Genomic DNA, 22,648 nt, shown 5'->3' with positions numbered 1-22,648 from the left:
CTAAAGTTCAGTGATGTGGTAATTTACTAGTTACTAGAATAAAGGCACTAGAGTAAAATGATGGGATTTCTGCTTTCCAACAGGATTTGAAGAGGAGGTTAGAGCTGAGGACTTTAAATGACTCAGAAAGAATATGGGGGAGGTGAGGAGACAGAATGAGAGACATGAGCTAATTGGGGGAAGAAAAGGATTAGGTTGTCATTAACTGTCCAAAGCAAAATGCTTAACTCTGTAGCATGTGTACATCTCAGATTTTAATAACTATTTTTCTTTCTGACTCAGAGAAACTAAGATTTATTGGCTGGCTGCATTCAATTTTGTCTTATCATATTCCCACCAACTAATTGCATGTGTAATATATAATTAACTGCTTTCAGGCTTGCTCTCTGGAGCGAATGTATAGACTATATGAATAATCTTATTCATGCCTGAATGCCCATTCACATGAATAAAGGCTCTTCCCTAAACATTGTAGAAATGATACTTCTATTAATGACTTCTAGAAAAGCAAAGAAAAGGATTATAGAGACTACTCATATTACAAATAGATTTTAAGGACATTAATGAATTTAGTCTGTTTTCTTCCCCATAAGTTTTTCTGTAAAAAATACTGAGTTAACAGAAACTGCAAGTTTTGACAGGAATGTGCTCGGTTGGATGAAATGTTCAGCAGAAAGCATTTCCAAGGTCCAAAATCAAAGAGAAATGTATAGTAAAAATCAATAAGACTGCTCTAGAATAGCTGGTAAGTCAAGATATTCTTCCAGATAAAATCATACAAGAGGTGCTTTCACACCCTTTTTTAGCTTAGAAAATGCGACTCTTGACATATTACACGTGAGGTGAGTCCTCTGGCCAGTACATTATTGGGGGAGAGGCCGTCTTTTTTGCTGGAGCTTTTTCAGTTTATAGGAATAATCAGAGAGGCTAATTCTATAACCAGTTAGTTGTGGAGCTTATTAGAGGTTTAGGTATTCAAACAAGGATTCAGCCCTTGCTCTTATGAATACCAAATCACTTGGTACTCAGGAAAGTGTTGCCAGGAATATCTTTGAATCATTTCATTTTTATACCAAAGTAGGATGAAATGGGATATTTTTGAAATATTAGAGTTTCTTGCCAGTGCAAAACCTTTTTCTGATCAGCTCTGCCTTCTGAGGAATTCTGTTTTTCACTATTTGACTCAAAACCAGCTGAGAGTTTGAAAAAAAATCCATATCAAACTGTACCAAACTCTAATAAAATGTAGGTAGAATTTGTTAAGACATGATTGCTACAGAAACAATTTTTCTTTCCCTGGTGTTTAGGGTGGAATTTTGAAATACTTAATTATATTAAGCTATAACATTTTATGTGAATAAGCAGTACTTTCTCCTTTCTCCCCAACCCCAACTCCCAAACACACATTCTTAGTAGAAGAAAGGAAAACCTCTCAAGGTTAATAACATTTTCCCTGAAGAATTTACGATCTTGGTTTACGTATCATTATTTTCCCCCCTATACCATAATCTTTGCATCGTTTGGCCTAGCCTGTGTGTGTAGACCAAACAATATTACAGTCATCTGTGGTCTCTTTATGTAGTTATATCCTGTTTTGTGTTTAGGCGAGATGATCTTGTTCTGTGTTATCCAATGCTTGTGACCAATAAGTGGGCCCTAGGCAGCCCACATGGGCTTTGCAAATAGGGCTTCTGAGGCACACGGGGCTAGAGAGGAAGTGTTTTTCATGGTGTTGCGATGTGAAGAACTTGAGCACACACACACGCACAGTGGTCGATGCAGAATATTCTCAGCTCGTGACTTCCCGCAGTCCGCGAGACCCTCAGTCGTTCCCAGCCTCTGGTCAACTTCCAATTCTAGTTGCTAAAGAGAAGCTCAAGTGTCTGCCTGGAAGTAGGCTGAAGATGCCGTGGCTTAATCCTTACACAATTTCACAGGCTCTGTGGTAACACATAGCCGTCATGTGATGTGACACAACAGCTAGCTCTCTGAGCCCTGCTCATTTCAGCAGTAAGATTGCAGCTGATCTTCATGAGACAGGACCTACAGTCAAAGCTTTGAAATCTTATATTCTTCTATGCCTGTGTTATCATATTGTCTGAGTACTTCACGGTTTTAATGCTGTTAAACCCTAAGGGTTAGGTAAATACTTTTATGAAGCAAAAGCATAAAGGCTCACATCTTCAAAACTGGATAGATGACTGATTTCCAGTGATACATGCCTAGTACCTTTAAAGTTTCGTCCTGAAATGCTTTCCTGTAGTCCTACAGGAAGTCTGTTGTGGAATAAGATCTTGTGAACTCACCGAGGTGGTAACTTAACTATCTCATCTGGTCGATACTGTTTTCCATTGTATCAGGAGAAAGATTTGAATGAACATGGAACTTAATGATGCAGAGTCAAACTGATATGCAGAATAAAAGCTCCTTTGGGACTTCAGCATGATGATTGATACCCATGCTGTTTATATTGGTTGTGGTAGAAGAAAAATACATATGAGGCTGTCTCTCATTGCTCTCTGTCCAGCACCTTTCTCCTTTGTTAATGATAATGTTAACTTTTTAATAGAAATCATAGTAACTACTACTCACTTGCTTTTGGAAAATGTATCCTGGTATATTCTCAGTTACAAATTCATTTCTCCTCAGAACACGAAAGTTGAATTGAAGTGAGATAGACCTAAATGCTATGTAAATGCTCCAACCCATTAAAATCATGATTTAATAATAGTAATAAAAAAAAATTTAAATGAATAGACTCTCCTGGAGGCCAATGGCTAACGTGCAGTAATTCTCCGAGCTCTGTCCCCTTCACCGTACACCACTGTCTTTGAAGGCAGAGAACATGGGAAATAAATAGTCCTTTTAAAATAATGTATTTCTTACCCAAGGAAAAAGTTGATATTTTTTCTCCCAACCCACTTTGGTGACAACAAATAATCCCCATTTTCTTACATTTTGTTAGGGCTGGTGAAGAATGAGGGCAGAAATCAGCATTAATGAACCTTGGATTAAGAAGAAAGTGTACCCTCTAATTTCCCGATTGGTTACAGAAATGATTTGCTTTTTGGTTTGTCTTCTGATTATGGCTCTAAAGAGCATGCATTCCTACAGAGTCTGAGAAGAATGTAAATGTAAATTCTTATTTATACTTCAAGGCAATTTTCTGTCCTTAAAGTTCAGCTATTTGTGTTTTCTTCCTCATAGAAATTACATCTGAATTGCCATGTTAAATTATTCCAATATGTATTGCTCTTACTCTATTTTAGTGCCTCTTTCAAAAGCAAGCAAGAATAAGGTTGGGTTTTCTGATGTTTGTAAAATATACAACTTATTGTCTCTTTCAGGCAATTTAAAGTCACATTCAAGTTTAAACAATTATTTGTGATGTCAGACAGTGCAGTCTGGTAAGATGCTGACTGTCTTCAGGGTCTGTTAAATTCTCTAGACTGACCGAGTCCCCAGCAATTATACAGTATGTACAGGACTCAAATTTTGTTTCCTTTCCCGTTTGGAGGAATGTTAACCTAGCATTTTAAGAAAAGGAAAAAAACCCCACACACTCCTGGAGACTTCAGTCTAAATGATGAAGAGAGACTGGAATCCCAGACAAACCTTTAGCATTCTGTTTTCAAGAGACAGACAGGCAAAATGCTGCAGATGTGTTTGGGAAAGGTACTTTTTTCAGACTGAAACATGTAGAAACTGCAGGTCTTCCAATTAGTCAGGCAAGAATTATCTGGACTTTCAGAATCTGAGGAAAAATATGTATCCATTATCCTAATTGAAACACTTGGATGTTGCCTTTGAACAAAGATACAGATATTGTCACATTTCTTTTAAAATCAATACTGTGTGATAAGGCCTTGTGGACATGCTGATTTTACGAGATAAGTGAAAACGCATGCTGGTTGCTCTGGGATCAAGAGCAGCCTTTGGAACTGCAGTGCAAAAAACCACAAAGTTAGGTTTGGTGAAAAGATTTTCGTTTGAAAGCTAACCTCAGTTCAGTAAAACACTCATGCTGAACCAGAAGTTTTACCTGCTTTGTGTGTCACTCCATTAAAATCTATGTGAGTCTGAAGGATAAGCCTGTCTAGAATGATTCATTAAATGAGAGTCAAGAGCACTGAATACAATTAGGAAGACCAGAAGTCATGAGAATATTCAAATCTAGAACTATTGAATTTGGCTGTTTCTTAGGGGAACAGCATCTGCAATTTAAGGAAACCCTAAAATGCATGCAGGAGCAGAAATACTATGCTTACTTCCACTTGTTGCTTATATCTGGCTGCTGATATCAGGTATGTTGTGAAAGAAACAGCTCAACTAAGCCCCGGCTTGGTAAGGTATACAAAAGAGTGATATATGAGTCAGTCATAGCTGTTCTGTAGGGATGAGAATATGCTTCAAAGGCAGAAGGACACCTTCTCCTTTCTTTTCACTATTTTCTTAAAGGCAAGGCTATGGGTGGGGATTACAAGATGCTTAATTCAGCATCCAGCAGCTGCTGTGTTAGGTATATTGTGTTAAATTCATATTCTTCATCTTTTTGTTCTGTCTTATTTGGAAGGTAATACAGGAATCCAGAGTAAATGGCTGCATGTAAATTCAGGATCCTTGTTTCCTGATTGTCCAAGCTGGTTATCTAATGGGAGAGTACTAAGACTCCAGTATGATCTGGGTTTCTTTTCTATAGGGGTTAGTCTGTGCAGGACCCCCAGTTTCCTGGTGTAGATGTACCATATGGTATTTTTATGCTGTAAGTGCTGTAGCAACACCACCACTAGAAACAGGCTATTGGTATACAGTATGACTCTTCTGTGGTTAAATGAGGTGGAGATGAAGAAGTAGGCGAGAAAATAGCAAATGTTGTAGGCATAGCAGTTCTATGGAGTATGGCATGAATGTGTCTAGTGGTCAAAAGTCTCAGGTAGAAGTGATTCTCTTGTGAGCATGCTTAAATATTACTATTTTCCTAATGACATTTTAGTATGGATAGTAACCTGTACTGCAAACAGGAAAACTAACAATGTAGCTGCATAAATGCATTTCTTGTTTGTCTGGAATTACACATTATTCTTCAGTGTCCTTTAGAAACAGGTGGCTGCCCTACCCCAAAGACAGTGCAGGCAGACTCAGAGCTGACATGGGAAAGGCAGCTCGCAGTTAGTTATAAAGGCCATTGTGGCTGCTGTCAATATTGCTTCAGCTGGGACTTTCTGGAGCCTGCTTCTATAAATATATAACAATTCAATTGTGTAATTGCCATTACCAATGTGAATTCAATTTGTCTATATTTTTGTACCACAGTATTAGGTCTTAGAATCTTGAACTGGTATAAATTCTTCCAGTGAATACCCATCTCTCCAGATCTTGAGAGGCAGAAATTAAGTCCTCAGAAGCAGATGGGGTATAGAATAAAGTAAAAAATGGAAGAGAGACAAAGAGGAGAAAGCATTTTCAGGAAACTTGTTTTGCTTTTAATCCAATGTTGCCTACGCTGAATAATTTCTTTTAATCACCTGATCCACTAAAATTAAATTAGAGCTCTGGTTTCAAGAACTTTTGAATCAGACTGTTGTGCTTGTTAAAAGTATCAGGGTGCTGTAATTGCAAATAGACTGCTCTTGGGGATGGGAAAATCACTGCATACTGCACTATCAGAAGTTTCTTCCCCTGAACTGCAGGGATCACTGCAAAAAACGGAAAGGGAGTCTAATCTCCTTGCCCAGTCCCTCTCTTCTCAGCAAGAGGTTCAGATTAGGAAGATATGCTCCAGGTATGGTCTCTGAACTGGACAGACACTACAACTTTACTTCCAGTGGGCAGCGGTTGGAATCCCAATGTCAAATAGTTAAAGCTTTTAAAACATAGGCTGGATTCTACTTTATCTGATGCAAAATGCTCTGTAGAGTACCTTGGGCCACATTGCCACTTTAATTACTTTCCATTATTATTAGTTGTTAGTTGCTTCTACAGGTCCTCTCTTAGATTTCCTTTAATTCATATAGAATTGGTGTGTGCTCTGTTGACAGCATTGCCTGTGTGTTCCACTGGCAGGGACAGGGCAGGAAATACTGTTTTAGCACTTAACTGTATGTAGAGGAATCGCTAAATGGCATGTCTTCAAATGTGTGCTCAAAGGAGGACTGGTGAGAAACAGGCAGTGCGCATCCATGTCCTGTTCTGTTGCATGGGTTCTCCTACAGGCAAATTCCCTGTGAAAGACACGTTCACTGGTATACAAGCTGACCTTACGAAGAGGAACAGAAGGAAGTGCATGGCCCCAAGACCCATTATTATGTGTTAGATGTTTGGAATAAGGGATGAGGGCTATTCTAGTCTCCAGGGGTTGCGGTGGATCAGCTCTGCAGCTGTTTTGTGGGCTGGGTAAGGAAAGGATCCTTCCTCACTGTATTTCTTATCACTACCTCACCAGGCTGCTTGAATGCCTCACTGTTTGTCTCTGTGGCTCAGCATTTTCTTCTGCAGACAGAAAAAGCTTGAAACAATAGAAGATTCTGTGCAAGAACTCTGTGCAAGGCTGACTCTTATTCTGACTGACTGCAGTGGCGGCTTGACCTAGTTTTGCAAGTACAAATCCAGACTTACATTCAGTACAGTTAATATCTATTTCTTCTTTACAGATGGACTTAACAGAGTTTATAACCATCTTCAGATACTGGTGGTGTTTCAGATCTAATGCATACCTGAGTAAACAACCCTGCGCCACAAAAAAAGAATGTTCAAGATTGTATTTACTAGTTTGGCCAGTGGCCAAATGCATAAGTGCAAATCCTGTCTTAAATAAAGATCAATCTCTGATAGTCACTAGCCATAGACAAACTTTCCTTTAAGGGCTTGGTCCGGCTGTGGTTCTCTTAATCATCCATCATCACTCAATTGAATAACCGTTGATTTTAATAGGACTGATAATGAGAGGAAGACTTCATAGAATCAGGACATTAAAGGGGCTGTCTCAGTTAAGCGGCATATTCTGTATGCTTAAAAAAATGTGTTTCAAACTGAGAGGTTAAAAGGGTAATTCACCCAAAACTCACCCTTCTGTTGGATTTAGAACAAATGAAAGGTATTGTTTTCTGTCACCTAGAGCGTAATTTCTTTTTCCTCTTTCTCAGCCTCGTCATTCTAGTGAGCAAGCTCTCCTGGTTTTGGCTTTGATTCTTTAGTGTGTCAACGTCTCTCATAGGTTTAGGTTTAGCGCAGTAATAACACTCGCTAGACCGTGTGACTCTGTGTGCAAAGCTGCATTAGTCTGCACTGTATGACACCACGCGAGCACACTACAGTGCAGAGTCTCATTCCAGTCGCCCTTAGGCAGGGGATGGACGTAGTGAAATGCTGTCTCCTCTCTCCTTTTCAGAAGCTGTCTGTGAAAGCTGCTTCCGCGTGTTATTATCCTGTGGCCCACAGTGCGCCTTTCAGTACCTCTCAAATGTACCACATTATGTTTTCTGGAGCTGATGCCAGCTGATGCTGATCGCCGTGATCTGTGCAGCTCAGCCTCATTGGAACTATAATTAAGCCCGTCTGTTATAAACCAAATACTCTGAAAATCATTTTCTTCATTTACCGCACCTGCCAAGGGAGAGCTCCTGCAGCCTTTAATGATGCCGGCAATCCTATTACTGTCAAAGCAAATACTCCATTGCAGAAAGGTTGCAGAACCGTAATGAGAACTCATTGAAAAATTTGCCAGGAAGTTTTTTCCCCCTCCCATCAACATCTGAATATTTTGTAGAAACACATTGGCCTTTTGGGCCAAGGTTAGATATTCTCTGGAGCAGAGAGAGATTAGTGGTCAAAATAGCCAGTAGCACAGATTAAAGCATTCCCACAAGGAGATGGAGATATAGCTTCAGGTGTTTATTTCAGAAAAAAACCTATCAATGGCAAATGTGAGCATTGTGCGACTGCCAGTTCTGAGAAAATCTGCTCACCTCTCTGCCCCCCTCCTCCTGAAAGGTTTTATTTTCCTTCTACCAGACAGCAAAAGCACCAAGGTCTTTATATAGAACAAAATTATGGTTTCCAGTGAGATCAAACTATACCTATGTCTTGATCTCAATATACTCTTTTCCCAGGTGACAACATGCCAGTAGGTGCTTAAAATATTACAGTGTAGGGAGTTCTTTTGAAAGCCCTGAGAAAATGCCATCAGCTTTGTGCTAGGTTCACAGTAAAATCTGAATCCTGGTCATGATGGGCAAGTAAATGGAGACTGATTTTCATTTCTGCACTTTGAAACTACATTCATTTGTATCTGTTAAGTCCAATCCTGTTATAGTTGATTTGAATTCTAAACAGTTTTAGAAATTTATTTTTGTAAAGCTGTGCCATTCATCTTTAATATGATCATGTAATTTACTCTATTAATACCAGCTGCTGCATTTGGCACAGGTCACCTGGAGTGTTTGAAATGCTATATTAATTTTTCCTTGAATCTATTAGCTAGTTTTAAAAATCCATAGAAGTCAGAGCATCCTGTCTCCTCAGTCATGGAAGGTTTGTTTTTGTCCAGGTTCCTGAATGTTTTCTGAGTGTGACAGAAGAAAAAATTCAGTGGGAGATGTACTTACATTTTACTGAGTTTTATTTACTTATTTATTTTTTCTGCAGAGTTGCCCTTGGCCCCAGGTAAAGCTTTTTAGAGGGAGTTGTACACTATATGTAGGATTTATGTCACCTAACCTGTGCCTGAGAACATTAGATCTAATTGGGTTCTGGAAGCTTGGCTGCAGATCTAAACATATATCGTAAGTATTAATTATACCTGATCTTGACCTGATCTCAGTTTTTTAATCCCCTCTCTCTGTAAGGCTTTCTGATACCAGCTCTTGCACTGAGCCTTCTTGTGAGGGTCTGACAGTCTCTCCGCCTGTTCTTTGCTGAACAGAATTGCTCTGTTACGTGGACGTCTCTCTGCATCCTGCTTTTCTGGGAGATTCACAAAGCAAAGCAGCTGCTGACTTGAAGAGGAAACTCTGTAGCTGGTTGATGTTTGTTCCTTCTCCTCTCTCTTGTATGGGAAATCTTCTAGGATGATTTTTTTTCTGCTGCGGTAAGAATTTTAAATGTTTTGTGTTTCCGTTATCAGGCAAACTTGGCTTGAGGCTTCCCCTGAGCCTCCCAAAATGCAGAGGCAAGACTTGTAATTGCACAGAGGTTTGTGCAAGTTAGGACTGCTTCACTCTAGGATAGCAGAAGACAAAAAAACTGAAGGGACTGAAGGACTGAAGACTTCAGCAAATAAAACAGTTAAAATATAGTGCTAAGCATCTTTTCTGGCACTTTGATTTTATATTTTCATCAAGCTGCAGACAGTGACAGAGATCCTGTTTCCTCCCAGCCCACTCTACAATTATTTTTTCTTAATCCACAGGAGAATGCATTATTTTAGCTGCTTTTCAAAATAAATTCAACTGGAAAATTAAGATAAATCATGCCATTTACAAATGCATGTTTTAATAGGAGACTGTACTTTAAATAGTGAAAGAAATTCCTCTAGCTGAGGAATTTCCAGGAGATACAATAAGTACAGGCCTCTGGCAAGCCTGTTCAGACTAATTTCCATTCGGCTGAAAAAGCAGAACTCCTGATCTCAGAAAAACCTATTTTCCCCTTGTAAAACTGTGATGTATTTATTAAGACTAAACCATAATGTAAGACAGTTCTGGCTAACCAGCCACATTAGAGCAGGTGATAACATAATTAAGCCCTTGGTTGTCAGAGGCTGATATGGTAACTAAAGGGAAAATGGGCTGATTTCTCCATCTGGATCATAGAGTGCAATTGAAATCCTGCTGCTTCTTCTGATGAACCAAATTCACTGTAGTCACTCACCTAATGTGCGGCTTGTTAGCAGAGCACTCCAGCAGGATCATTCGATGTGTCCCACGAGAGCCCTCCCACATGACGTAGTTCTAGCTCACAGCGTATCTCATTGAACATTTTCTAAATGATCAGACATCTACAACTGGTTGAGTGAAGTGTTCATGGTCCATAAAGATCCTGTTTGATCAGCACTGGTTCACTAGTTCAGGTCCAGTCCCTGTGGGGATTAGCTTGAAATTGGTTTGTAGTTGTAGCAAAACATAGCACAACTCAGTGTGCTCTAAATTGGCAGTCAACTAGTGTTGCTACTTCAAATGTACTAATCCTTCTCAATATATTAAAAAAAAACCCTATTTAGTTGTGGACATTAACAGCGCCTTATCTCTACCACACTACTGTGAGCAGATCCAGAGCCAGAGGTTCATAGTAATTAGAAAAGGATTTTGTGTGTGTATGTGTATTAGTTTCAACTTTATGTGTTTAACCTCACCAGATTTCTCACTATTGATGTCAAAAAGGGTTTTCTTTTAGTCTAACCTCTTTAAACTACTTATCCTAATATTTATCCTCATGTTATAATGCACACGATCCCGTTCCTTTAGCAAATAATTAATGTGAGGCTGTGTCACCAAACCCTGAGGCCTGTCACTGTTGCAACTGATTGTTAATATAAAGCTTGTTTTATTCCTCAAGTGATCTCCTCTGAAGAGAATCTCTCTGCCAGAGTTGTATACTGCTTTGTTTTCAAAGCAATCATCTACAGTCCAGATTTCCTTTGGGTTTGGAAAAACAAACAAACAAAAATGAAAAGCTAAAATAAAGAGCTGGAGCCAAGCCCTTTCAAATTAATGAGTTAAAGACTTCAGACTTTTGTATTGTTAACTGATGTTGAGGCATTAAGCTGCCTCCCATACTTTCTTTTTCCCCTTGTTGTTTAAAGCATCTCTTTTCTTTTTTGTGATCAGTTTTTACAAGTCCAAGTTTTTCATCTTCATCAGAAAAGAATATGTTAAAGCTATTAAGTCAGCAAGGACTGAATAGATTTTTAGGGTTTTTTTTCCCCTCCCAGCCCTGTATTGAAAAAAAGGCAGTGAGCACGAGAATGATGCCCTTTTAAGGAAAGAATAATCTATTTTCCAGTTCTAACAAATTTCAACCACATTTGAACAGAAAAGATCACATTTCTGTGCTGTAGGTAGATGGCTCCAACATTATTCATATGATTCTTTGTATATGTCTGTAGCAGCCCTTTAACAAGAGCACTGAGCCAGTTCTGAAATACAATAGCACTCAGGGCCAGCCTTTTATGTTTGTTTACTCATTTTTATGAGCCTTCCTCAGTTACTTGATTCACAGAGCTGCAGCTTGCCAGAAGACAGCTAAAGAAATTTGTCAGACTGTTCTAAAGAGAGGCCTGCTCCATCGACCTCGCAGCACCACAAACCTAGAATCCGTGTTTTTTACCACATGGCTGGTTAAAGACAGAAGTTAGCTGCTCAGCCTATGCTGAGCCCATGTCCATGGTTTTTGGTAGGTATGCACTGATATCGATCCATTGCGGATCCATCCCAGAGAGTGCAATTATCCTGTCTTGTGCACAGTTCAGGAAAAGAAAACTGAGGCAAGAGGAGCAAAGGAAAGGCATGGCTGGCTGTGTGTCGTGCTGGGCAGAAGCCTCGGCGTACCGCACTGTAGTAGCCGTGTCCTTAGGGACTATACAAGGTGCGGGCACAGAGAAGTGGACAAGAAGAGGAGGCAGATCTTGCAGTCTTTACCCCTATCGGTGGTATATGGTATGGTAGATTACACAGAAGATTGACTGTTTCAGGTTTTCCAGTAGCATATACCTTATTTGCTTTTGCAAAATTTGCCTTTGGTAGTGGGGGCCAGTGGTATCAAAACTAGTTCTGCTGATCACAGAAAAAAGTTTTAACAGGTAAATTAAGCATTGGAGCATTTTCTCCTTTACTTCATTTCTCGTATCATGACAGTCTTTTTAAAAAGATAAATATAAAGCTAACTAACTACTGTGGTCTTATTGCAGCAATTGTTTAGGTGTAATTATTTCACTTTTATTACGGAGAAAATCAAACAAGAGCAACATGATCTAGCGGGTATAACCCTAGATTTGGGCGCACTTATGTTTGTGTTTGATTAGAAATACATATACAAATCCCTCTTCCCAGTGAACATGTACCCAGTAAAGTAAGTGTTGACTTTTCAAACAGTGTTTTGAGTGTTCAAAAAATTAAACAAAAGGATTCAGTTAGTGTATTTGTCCTTTGGGTCAAGAACTGTCCTTTTATATATATATGTGTTTGTGTGTGTGTGTATAGTTTCATGAACAAAGGGGTTGAATGATTCAGGTACCAGTGTACTGAAAATAATTAATATTTAGAGGGAGAGCATGGTTTGTCCTCCCATAAATTGATTTAATTTTCATATCCTGATTGCCTAGAGTGGCTCACTTCAGCAACCTTGCACAATTTGCTATGGTTTTGATTTATTCTACAACAATCTTATACACTTATAATCCTTACCGCTTTCACACATATGGAATTAGTTACAGATTTAATGCCCCATTGATATCAGGGAAAATAATTAATTTTCTGATGTCTTTAAAAGAGAGGAGATCAGAGCTTCAAGCATTTTCCCACTGCTAATTCCCATTTAAGTATCATCTCTAATGCAAAGGTAAATCTTTTGAGCTTAAAATATGACTGATAGCTAAAAAGTAACATGATAAATATGCATATTGTAGGTTTATCAACATCTCTGGAAGTAAGGGATAAGAGAGTAGTTTTACACTGGTTTATAGGGACTATTTAACATGAGGCCCTAAAACCTGCAAAGTGGAATGCACATGGAATGATGTGTTCCAGTTAACTTTTTTTTGTCTTATTTTAAGAACCTATAATGCTAATTCTACTGTAGTAATGCCTTAATAGTATATCTGCCAGTGATACTGCATTCTTCTAGGCTATTTCTCTAAGAAATATATTTTGCAAGACCATCTTCTACATTAGGAATGTTTTCAGAGAAAAAAGACTACCGGTTTGGAAATCCAGCCCATGTGGAGTTGTACATAGCTTGATCTCTGAGGAACTGTGTGAGAGGTAAGAGGAGATGGGGTTTCTTAGGAAGAAGCGTATAGGAAATTACAGTTTTTATTCATCCTGTTGAATGAGTCAAATAATTAGATTTCTACTATAGGTCTACATAGATTTTTTTAAAGAGAACATACTGTTAATTTCTGTCAAAGCTTTCTCTGAAAAATCTTTTTTGTGTTGGACCAGATCATGTGTTGGACCCAGAGCTATATAAAAAAAAATTTCTGAGGAAAATATTTCAAACATTTTTGGAAGTTGGTTTACTCTATATTTTTTTTTTAGCATAATGAATTTTATTTTACAGGGTGTTTTAAAAAATTCCTCGCTTCTGGAATGAAAACAAATTTTTAGCCAGCTATTTCTTGTTCAGGGGAAAAGGTCCTGACTGTTTCACTTTAAGATTAAAGTAGTATAGACAGGGTGGCATTTAATAACCTGCATAGATATTTAAAGTAGCTCCTATAGAGTTAGCTGTTATGGTATAACTAACCTCTTGAGGACTTGTACTGTGTACCTGGAGACCGACTTATGGATTTAGGTTAATATATTATTGACATGTTTCAAATACATCATTATGGATTCCCACGCCATACAATAAAAAGGAGATAAATATTAATGTAAATGTTTTGCCTTTGTGTTAATAGACTAATGACTGGAGTGGATAATTAAGGCTGACAGTTGCTTCTTCATCAGTGAGATTCAAGGACTTTTTTTTTAAGCAGACATTTCTGTGTAGACTTGGACAGAACAGCCTCCCTCAGCCTCCTCCATCCTTGTTGAAATTTAGTCTAATACTGAAGTTGTATGATACTTGCAACATGATACATGTTCACTCAAATATTTGAGAAACCATGACCTTTTCTGTATTGATTTCTCTCTAAAATTTCTTTGTTTTGAACAGAAAGATTGTTTCTATCAATTTTATTCCTATCTCTATTAAAGCCTTTTCTACAAAGCAATACATTAGTACCATCAAGGTGAACATGCATTCATCTTGCAAGCAGATTGCTAGCTTTTCTGCACTTTGCTGCCTCCCAACTAAACTAAACACAGTCCTGTCTACAGTTTTATTCACAGTGTTTTCACCTTTGGTTTGTGTCTCTGAACTTCAGGTGAGGAGGAAGAAGGTGTGTTCTAACAGTTTTGATTTAGTTCTTGGGTCAGACTTGTAAAAGATACTTACATGTATAGTTAGATTTTCAATAATACCAAAATAAATAGTTCCTCTTAGAATACAAGCCCATTTATTCAAATGTATTTGAAGTGATCCTAGAGTATGTTGAGGCTTAGATGAATTAATGTCAGAGCTGCTAGTAGTTGTTCTTAGAACTCAGTATGGAGTAAGGATGAAATGATCACATGGAAAAATGGAAAAAAGCAAATTTGATGCCCATCTTTGAAACGGGGAAGAAGGGAGAAAATTCAGGGGGATTTTAGAATGGTCAGCTTAATGGCAATTCCTTCAAACATAATAAAACTAATAATAAAATGGAATATTTGTAAACTCTTGAAAAAAATTATGTAAAAGCCAGCTGAGATTTAAGGTTGTCGAATCCTTCCCAAAGGTACCACGCCTACGTGCATAAGATGTCATATATCTTGGCTTTGGTGAGGTCTTTGTCTGTCGTGATGCCCTCCAAAGCAAGCTAGAGAAACAGAGTCATGATAGACTATTATGGGATGAATACAAAATTGGTTGGATAGTTATATCATACATAGTAGTAACCAGCGACTTACTGTCACAGTATTAATATGTTTTATAATGTTCTGTCTGATTTTCTGGGTTCATTTCATTTGTTTTGTTGATGATTGAACGGAGTGTTGACTTCATGGCAGATTAAGTGGCAGATGACTTGGAACTTTGGAGCAAGTACTCCAGTACTCCAGAGCGTACTTTGGAGGTCTTGATAGGCTTCAAAGTGATCTTAAAGTGATCTGAGAGCAGAGATACTGAAAAGAGTGAGATAGAGTAAAATATGGGTAAGTGCAAAGATATTACACTTAGGCAGGAAGAATCAGGTGCTAAAATGTGGTGTGCAATACCATGTGGCCGTTCAGAAAATATTTTGTGTGTTGAAGTTGACAGCAGCTAACTGTGGCCAGACAATGTTCGTGCTTTTGTCAAATTGGCAGTAGTCTACTGAGTTGTGTAAATAGCGATATCCTTCAAGACAAATGACATAATCCATCTGATTGACTCTGGGCTGGCAAGGTCTGTTCTGGGACACTGTACTTGAAGAAGAACATGGGACAACCTGAGAAAGCCTGGAGGATGGGGCTAGGGTAATCATGACAGAAGACTGAAAGACAGGGATTTGTTTAACCTACAGGAGAGAATGTGAGAAGAGGCAGCATGTTTCCAAATGCTTAGAAAGCTGTGGAAGGCAGGCAGGCAGGGAAGGAAGAAAGGGAGGGAGGAAGGTGTTTGTGTGGACAGAATAAGAAAACAGCAACTTAAATTGCTACGGGAAGTCTTCTGATTAAATATTAAGAAAATTTCATATAGAGACACTAGTAAAACCTGGAGCAAATCATCTGGGATGAGAGGAATGGAGGCCTTAAAGGTTAGGCAAGTATCGGAAGATAGTGACAAGACAGGTAGCCTGCCCTGCTTTTTAAAGTACTGTAGTGGCTGAAATGGCCTGGAGAAGTCTCTGTACTGTTCCCCTTTATGCTTATATTTTGGTCTGTGACTGACAAACTGAATGAGAGATAAAATCTTTGGATTCATCTGGAAAAGGCCAAAATGGAGAAATATGTTCCTGTTTGTTGCAGAGTTCTACTGTAGACAGAAACAGTGAGCAATGAGCAGAGCATATTTTCCTAGAGCAGTTCTGTGCATAGTTATGGAGCAATGCATATGCTTTTAAATAAAAACAGAGGAAACAGACACAATACTGTAGTGGGAAACTCTGCTTATGCACTGCAGTTTGGTACACTGAATGGTTTGTACAATGAAGTCTTGCACTGAGCTCTAGTTTTTTTGGTTTTGACTTGGAATGTAGGATATTCTCTCCTGCTAGTTCCCAGATAGCCCGCAGGCAGCAAAATCAGAAGTGGCCAGCATGCAAGAAAACATATTATAATTAAAAGCTATTCTTTCTTTTATTTCCTCTGTGGATTTCAATAAAAAAATGTTAAAAATAAAGTATTGAACAAAGCTAATTTTTACTGATTTTTTTCAGCTCTAAAATGTACAAACCTCTTAATTTGTCATTGATGATAGTAGTAGACACAACTGCTCTTAATTGAAGAAAAGTCTCCTGATATTTTCTTCTAGAAGTTAGACAGAACCAAAGCCTGAATCTGCACACCTCCAGAACTTCAGAGGATCAGAGCTGGATCACGCTGTGGTCTTTGCATCTGGTCCATATCAATATAATAAACCAATCTAAAAAAAACCCACCAAAACCAATTTTAGAAGTGATGTGTATATTAACATCTTTTCATTCATACTCTTTTAAGATTAGGCATTCCTCCCTATTTCCAGTGCCTAAGTTTGTGCAACTTGCTCTTGGAGAAGCAGCGTTAGAATAGGCAATCATAAGTTGCAGGCTTATTATAGGTAGTTTTTTCATAAAGAGTACAGGCAAGTGTCTAGGGATCAATTCCTTCAAAGGGCTGCCCTAATGAAATGGACCTCAGCAGGATGGTCGTGATTTGCATTCTCTGGGCACCTTCAGCTCCCCTGTGGGTATCTGATGCTGCAGTAGAGTTTGGAAGGACTGCAACCTGGGTTGAACATATCTATATTTAGATATGTATGTATTTTTAACATAAACATATTTTTTAACATATGTCATAAAACTGGCATAATGAGCTGCTGGTTCTTGTGCTGTAGGACAGGACATATGCCGAGGAATGGACACTCAGTTGAAAATGAACCCCTTTGAAGATGAATTCTGTGTTCTCTGTAATAGCAGGCTACTTGCATCATATGACTATGGATTTTGAGATCGCTCTACTGTCTTTTCTGTGCACTAAGGAGGGTCAGTACAGCAGGAGACTGGCCAGTGGTTATTGGCTTTGATGGAGTAGTGCTGAATGTTCCACAGTGAGGAAGTGTTGAAAGACTTGAAAGAGCTATGAAGGTCAAATCCTGCACACCGTGTGTGTGTGTGTGTGTGTGTATACACATTTCTACTCGAATAATAAAGAACTGCCTTTTGAAATACCTCTCCGTTCATCAGAGCACTGGGTAAGCTTATATTGTCATTTGGGGCTTATTGCTGTTAAGTCATTATGAACGATAGCATGGATCTATTTATTATTAAAAACTTTTTTTCAGAAGGCATAGCTAAAGAAGCCATAGAGGTAGTGAGGAGGAGGTTAGCAATCTTACCTCTGCTAAACCCACGCTTCATTAAAGTGAACTGGCTTTCTGTAGGCTAGGCATTAGCTTTGTTCTGCCTATGCTTAATTTGTTCCAAGTGTAGTAGAGCCCAGCTGGGGGGAAAAAAGGCATAAATTGTAAGAAGACCCTTACAACCAACATTTCTATGTGTTTGTGCATGCAACTGGAGCAAAATTAAACAGCTCATCCATATCAACAACTAGAAACAAAACCAACATAAACATTTTTGCACAACTAATCTATAAAGCAATATATCTTCATTAGCAAGGTAACATTTTATGTTATTGGTACTAAAGATCTACTTTTTGTGTCAGGTTTCACTGCAGTTGTTACTGATGAATAAAACCCTGTGAGCTGAAATTGTTGTCTTTTAAAAAATATGAATCCTGATTTAGTGGATTTATTTTTCTTGCATTGCTTCCAGCCACATCTCCTATGAAGCCATAAAAAATTATGTATGTATTATTTCACAAGTCTCAGTTATGACTCATACTGGACACTGCGTGTATGAGACAGTAGCAAAACAATGAAGCTATATTGGGGTATATGTATCATTTAGGGTTATTTTGAGAATGGATTTTGACTTGTGTCATTCATAGTTTAAATATGACTTGTTCAATAACATGTTCCGTTGTAATCAGATAATTTAATGTCTACTGACAGGTCTTTTGTGACTGAGACCCAGTTTTAGCTCTGCATACCAAGGAGCTTGCCAAGGAAAAGTAACCCTTTTTACTCAGTAAAGAAGGATAATGGATAACTTCTGGAATTAAGTGAAAAATTGAATCCAGCTTCCTGTGTGCACTTTAGGTCCCACACTGGGATTACAGAGCTAGCTCTGAACTGCTTGGCTGCTGACAATAAAGATTTTATATGTGTCATGCTGAATTTTCAAAGAAGTTCTCGAAGCAGGAAGGTCATTTTTACATTGAGTCCAGGCTGTTTGTTTAGGAATTTAAGTGCTTTGCACTGGCTTCTCTTCTCTGTGGGACTCAAGTTTACGTAGCCATTTTGGAGAAAAATGGTAATATAGCAGTTTAAGGAAAAGGGAGAAAAAAATAAGGTCATATGGAAACAGAATTTCAAAGTGTTAGCCTACTTTCCATCATTAAGAATTTATCCACTGTGTAGCTCTTATTGGCCAAGTGCTTTCTTGCCAATGAGTTCACTATAAGAGAAATTTTATAAACATAGGAATCATGGCATTCTCTTACTATATATCTTATTATATATGTATATCTATATCTGTGTATATATAAGCAATGCAGAATCATTATTCTTACCAGTGAAGATGCCTCTGCCCTTGGCATGAGAAAGCAAATAAAAGTAAAGATACTTTTTCATGTATTCTACATTATAAAATATTTATATACTGTCTTCTGTAGCACATAACCTATTACGTTATAGGTCATTTTGTCTGCAGAGTGTTTCATTTTGAGAACTACTTGACTGTGCCATGCAGTCACTGGGGACAGATACATGAGACAGCCCTACAAAAAGGATATGCAGTCATTTCTAATCTGTGCATATAAATGGATCACACAGGACTTAGGACATATATGAGTATCTATTGTGAAAAATCTCAAAGGTCTGTATTAAAAGCTTCTTCATATTAACATGGCATGCTCCCACAGAGATCTGCTGCAATGCTCCATTAATCAAGAAAAGCTGCATTAATCAAGATATAGACTGAATTTTTAAAAGCATATTTAAAATAAATTCCTGCACAGTTATATGTGCTAATAGAGTTAGCTAGAACTATATGAAATTCTCAGTCAAGAAAAGATCAGTTCATCTTAACACAGCCTTCAAAATAGGGTGTCCTTAACTTTGCATTTTATGCTCCTTGGTATGAGACAGATTTACAATCTTTGTATTTGTAAAGGATTTATGTATTTTATATAAAACTTCCATGTGTACTGAGGGGAGAATTTTTCTTTGAAATTCCACTGTGTGAATTCCACAAGAAAATAACCAGGAAGCCCTGTGATGTGATATTGTTACCAGACTCTCACTCAACTACTCATTTGTCTTTTAACTTGGTCGTGGGAACAGTAATTTACTAATCTAATTCAATGCATTTGTTGCATTTGGAGATCAATCCTGACTACAGAAACTCAGTAACAAAACTTTATTGATTTCACTGGGACAAGATAAGGCCCTTTACATATGGGCCAAGCTTATACTGTCATATCTTTTTGTGTAATTACTTAAATAATAACAAATGCTTTTGCCCACCACAGATCTTGCCGGTGTCTGTAAAAGGAAACTAGGAGGGAAGCTGCCTTACCCAAAGAGCTGCAACAGGTCGAGCACACAGCCAGGATTTCCAGTCCACTGAACCACGCTGCATAGCAGGGCTCCACTATGAGCATGTTGCATAAAGTGGTATCAAATTATCAAATGTGTTATTAATGTACTTGGTAACGAGTGCTTCCGACTACTAAAACGACTATTTTTTCCTTCCTAGGCACAGATAATAGCTGCAGTTTACAGAAGAAAGCAATTATATTGTAAACAAGTATTTTGGGGAGGAAATCTATTCTAAAGACAAGAATGTTCTCCCTTTTTGCCAGTAAGAAATATTTTACAGACTCTACTACTGAATTTACTGTACATCCAGTTTCTTGTTGGAGTAAGTATGATAAAGAAAGAAGGGACTGCAATTGAGACTCAGAGACTTTGTTCATGGTGTTAATGCCATGTCATTCTTGTATTCTGGCTCTAGGTTGTAAGATTTGGCAGCTAGCATAGAAATATTCTAAAACCCAACAGTTAGCTCTATAAAACCCTTTACAGTTGTAGAAACAATTCAGGAGCTTATAATCCTTAAAATTTAGACAGACTGTCATATGTAGAAATACACGAGTCAATAAGGAAATTACTGGTAGATGTTAGGTGAAATTCAAATAGATCAAAGTACATGGTGGATGGCTAAAATAATCACTTTCTAAGGGAGGGCCTAAACTGTTCTCTCAACATATGCAGTTGAAGAGAGAAAAGGCTATCAGTAAAGATAGCTTCTCCCTGATGGTATTGCTGTGAGAAGAGAGCCTGGATGTGGTAATTAAAAACTTAAACAAAGAATAGAGAGAATAAAGAGAAACTACATAGTCTGGGAATTTAAAGGCAACAAGAACGCATACAGAATGAGATTTGTATACAGTCCAGAGGCTTTTGTCTGTCCTGCCTCTGCTCTGTGGAAATGACTGCGAAATGGTTCTCCTGCCATGCTGTAGGTTCTGATCAGGGCTCGGCAGCAGGAAGACAAGGCACAACCTTGGATCTTCAAATGACCCTAGGTTTCATAAACTGTGAGATTTGTACCCACCGAAGGTCTAGTATGCTGGTTCAGTTTAATTAGACTATTGAAAAACTCTAACCTGTTCTTGGCATTTATGAACATATAGTTAGATGTTCTGTTTGTTGTGAACCAAATTCACAGCTTCTTCCTGTCTCCATGTTTTTTTGTGTACACGCAGGTAAACTGTGTTTGAAGCTACCTTTTATTTTATAGAAATGAGTGAAATCCAGTAAAATACCTATCCTAAAGAAAATTTAAATTATAAAGGCCTTGCTGAAGTGTGGCTAAATGTTATGAGAATTAATCTATTAAGAACAGAATCGGTAATTTCTTTACTAGAGAATCCTACAGCTTTAACACATAGCGCCATGTTAAAGTAATGATGCATCAAGCTTCCTATTAGTTAGTAGGCCAGAAACCCTGAGGGCAATTGAAACAAAATAACTTAATGTACAGAGTACCTGGAAAAAAATTACAAGGCTAGACAAGAAGAATGTTGCTACATGGGAGGTCTGTAACCACACTCTACAGGAACCCTGAGTCCTTTCTGTACGAGGGCAGTTAGAAGGGACAGTTTTTCCTTGTAGCAAAAAGACCTTCTGTCTATTTAAGAATATGGGCTGTGTTACCTACACAGTCTTATGTGTTTATAGCTTTATATTTGAAAATGTCTGTACGCAACAGCTTTATAATGTATTTTAACATGGGCTATTGAAATAGGTCCTAAAACTCTTGATGTGAAAGAGTTGAATTTCATAATCAGAAAGTGAAAAAGTTAAGTAAATTAATAAATTAATAATAAATAAATAAATGTCCAAATGTCAAGAGATGTATTCTGGAAAGATCTCTACACCTTTAAACTGATAGGTTTCTCAAAACTAGCTAAAAACCTGGATAGCAAAGTTTGTTGAAAAATCATTTTTGGAAAGAAGTATAATAGGTCCTTTGGTCATTTTGTATTTGTTTGATCAACATTTGCAACTGCCTGGCTTCTCAAAGAAATGGAGGTAAGTTTTCACAAGCAAAAATATGACTCTAAAGATTAAACTCCCTTTGTTCACCATAAATACATAAATAGCCTCATCTGTGAATGAGAGAACAGGTTGCAATAAAATGAGATAATTTCTGTTCTCTCTCTCTAGTTTCATTCCAAAATCATAATTACCAAATGTGTCTGCCATAGAATTTCCTTGTGAAATTTCAAATGTGCCAGATTTTAAAGTACAAAATTTGTGCTGCTGATTCATTGCATAAGTCACTTTATGCATGGCAGTGGGCAGGAGACAGAAATGAGGCATTTTGTGAGGAAACATGATGGATGAAAATAAATCTGCTAAAAAAGAAAAAGTGATTACTTTTTTAGTTTGCCCCGTTTTTTCCCATTCCTTAAAATGTAAACTCTTTTATAAGAGAAGGCACCATGCAATTTCTACCCTGAAATAACAGGGCAGGAAACTGAATATAAGAAAATAAAGAAATAGTACGAAATAAAAAAGTAAGGGTGAGGAATCTGCTACTATGCATCCGATACAGATCACAATTGTGCTTAGGTCTTTGTGCATGTTTTCGAAGTATTTTGACACTTTGCATGAGACGACATCATTGATCACTACCTTTTCTTGAAAAATTGTCTCCCACATTCCCTCCTAAGTAACTGTATGTTATCCTTCCCTGTGACTAAGATTATGTTTGTGGAAGTAGTATTTGGCATGTGCAGAAAAGGTGCATGTTCAGTTATTTTTGCTTGCCTTATTACTTAAGCTTCCAAAGACAGAGAAGCTGACTGGCTATTGAAACTTACTCAAGAGTGGTAGATTGAAATGGCAATAACTCTTATATCCCTGACTGGAGTTCTCGCTGAAATTCCTTTATAGCAACTAAGATGCTTGTTGCATTATTGATTTACAGCATGAGATTCATGCGCTCATTCACCATCAAGAGATGTATTGTAATTTTGGAAGTGCAGTACTTCTGTGTTGACACATCAATTATTTTAATGTTAAATGTTGAATTAACTAAATT

The 22,648-nt window shown here is 37.8% G+C and overlaps 1 long non-coding RNA gene across 1 annotated transcript in view; it reads left to right on the top strand.

The window, feature by feature from the left end:
- Window positions 1–22,648, top strand: part of LOC135329176 (uncharacterized) — a 55,471-nt gene that overhangs the window by 9,581 nt on the left and 23,242 nt on the right. Inside the window, exons 6-9 of the long non-coding RNA XR_010390517.1 lie at window positions 8,644–8,780; window positions 8,921–9,085; window positions 19,566–19,710; window positions 19,793–19,957. This is a non-coding gene — a long non-coding RNA (uncharacterized LOC135329176). The remainder of the gene's footprint in view (window positions 1–8,643; window positions 8,781–8,920; window positions 9,086–19,565; window positions 19,711–19,792; window positions 19,958–22,648) is intronic.

Source organism: Dromaius novaehollandiae, chromosome 9, assembly GCF_036370855.1.
Source record: "Dromaius novaehollandiae isolate bDroNov1 chromosome 9, bDroNov1.hap1, whole genome shotgun sequence".
Classification (NCBI taxonomy): Eukaryota; Metazoa; Chordata; class Aves; order Casuariiformes; family Dromaiidae; genus Dromaius; species Dromaius novaehollandiae.
Note: the sequence above shows the minus strand (reverse complement) of the source record. Positions and strands in the feature narration are given on the sequence as shown.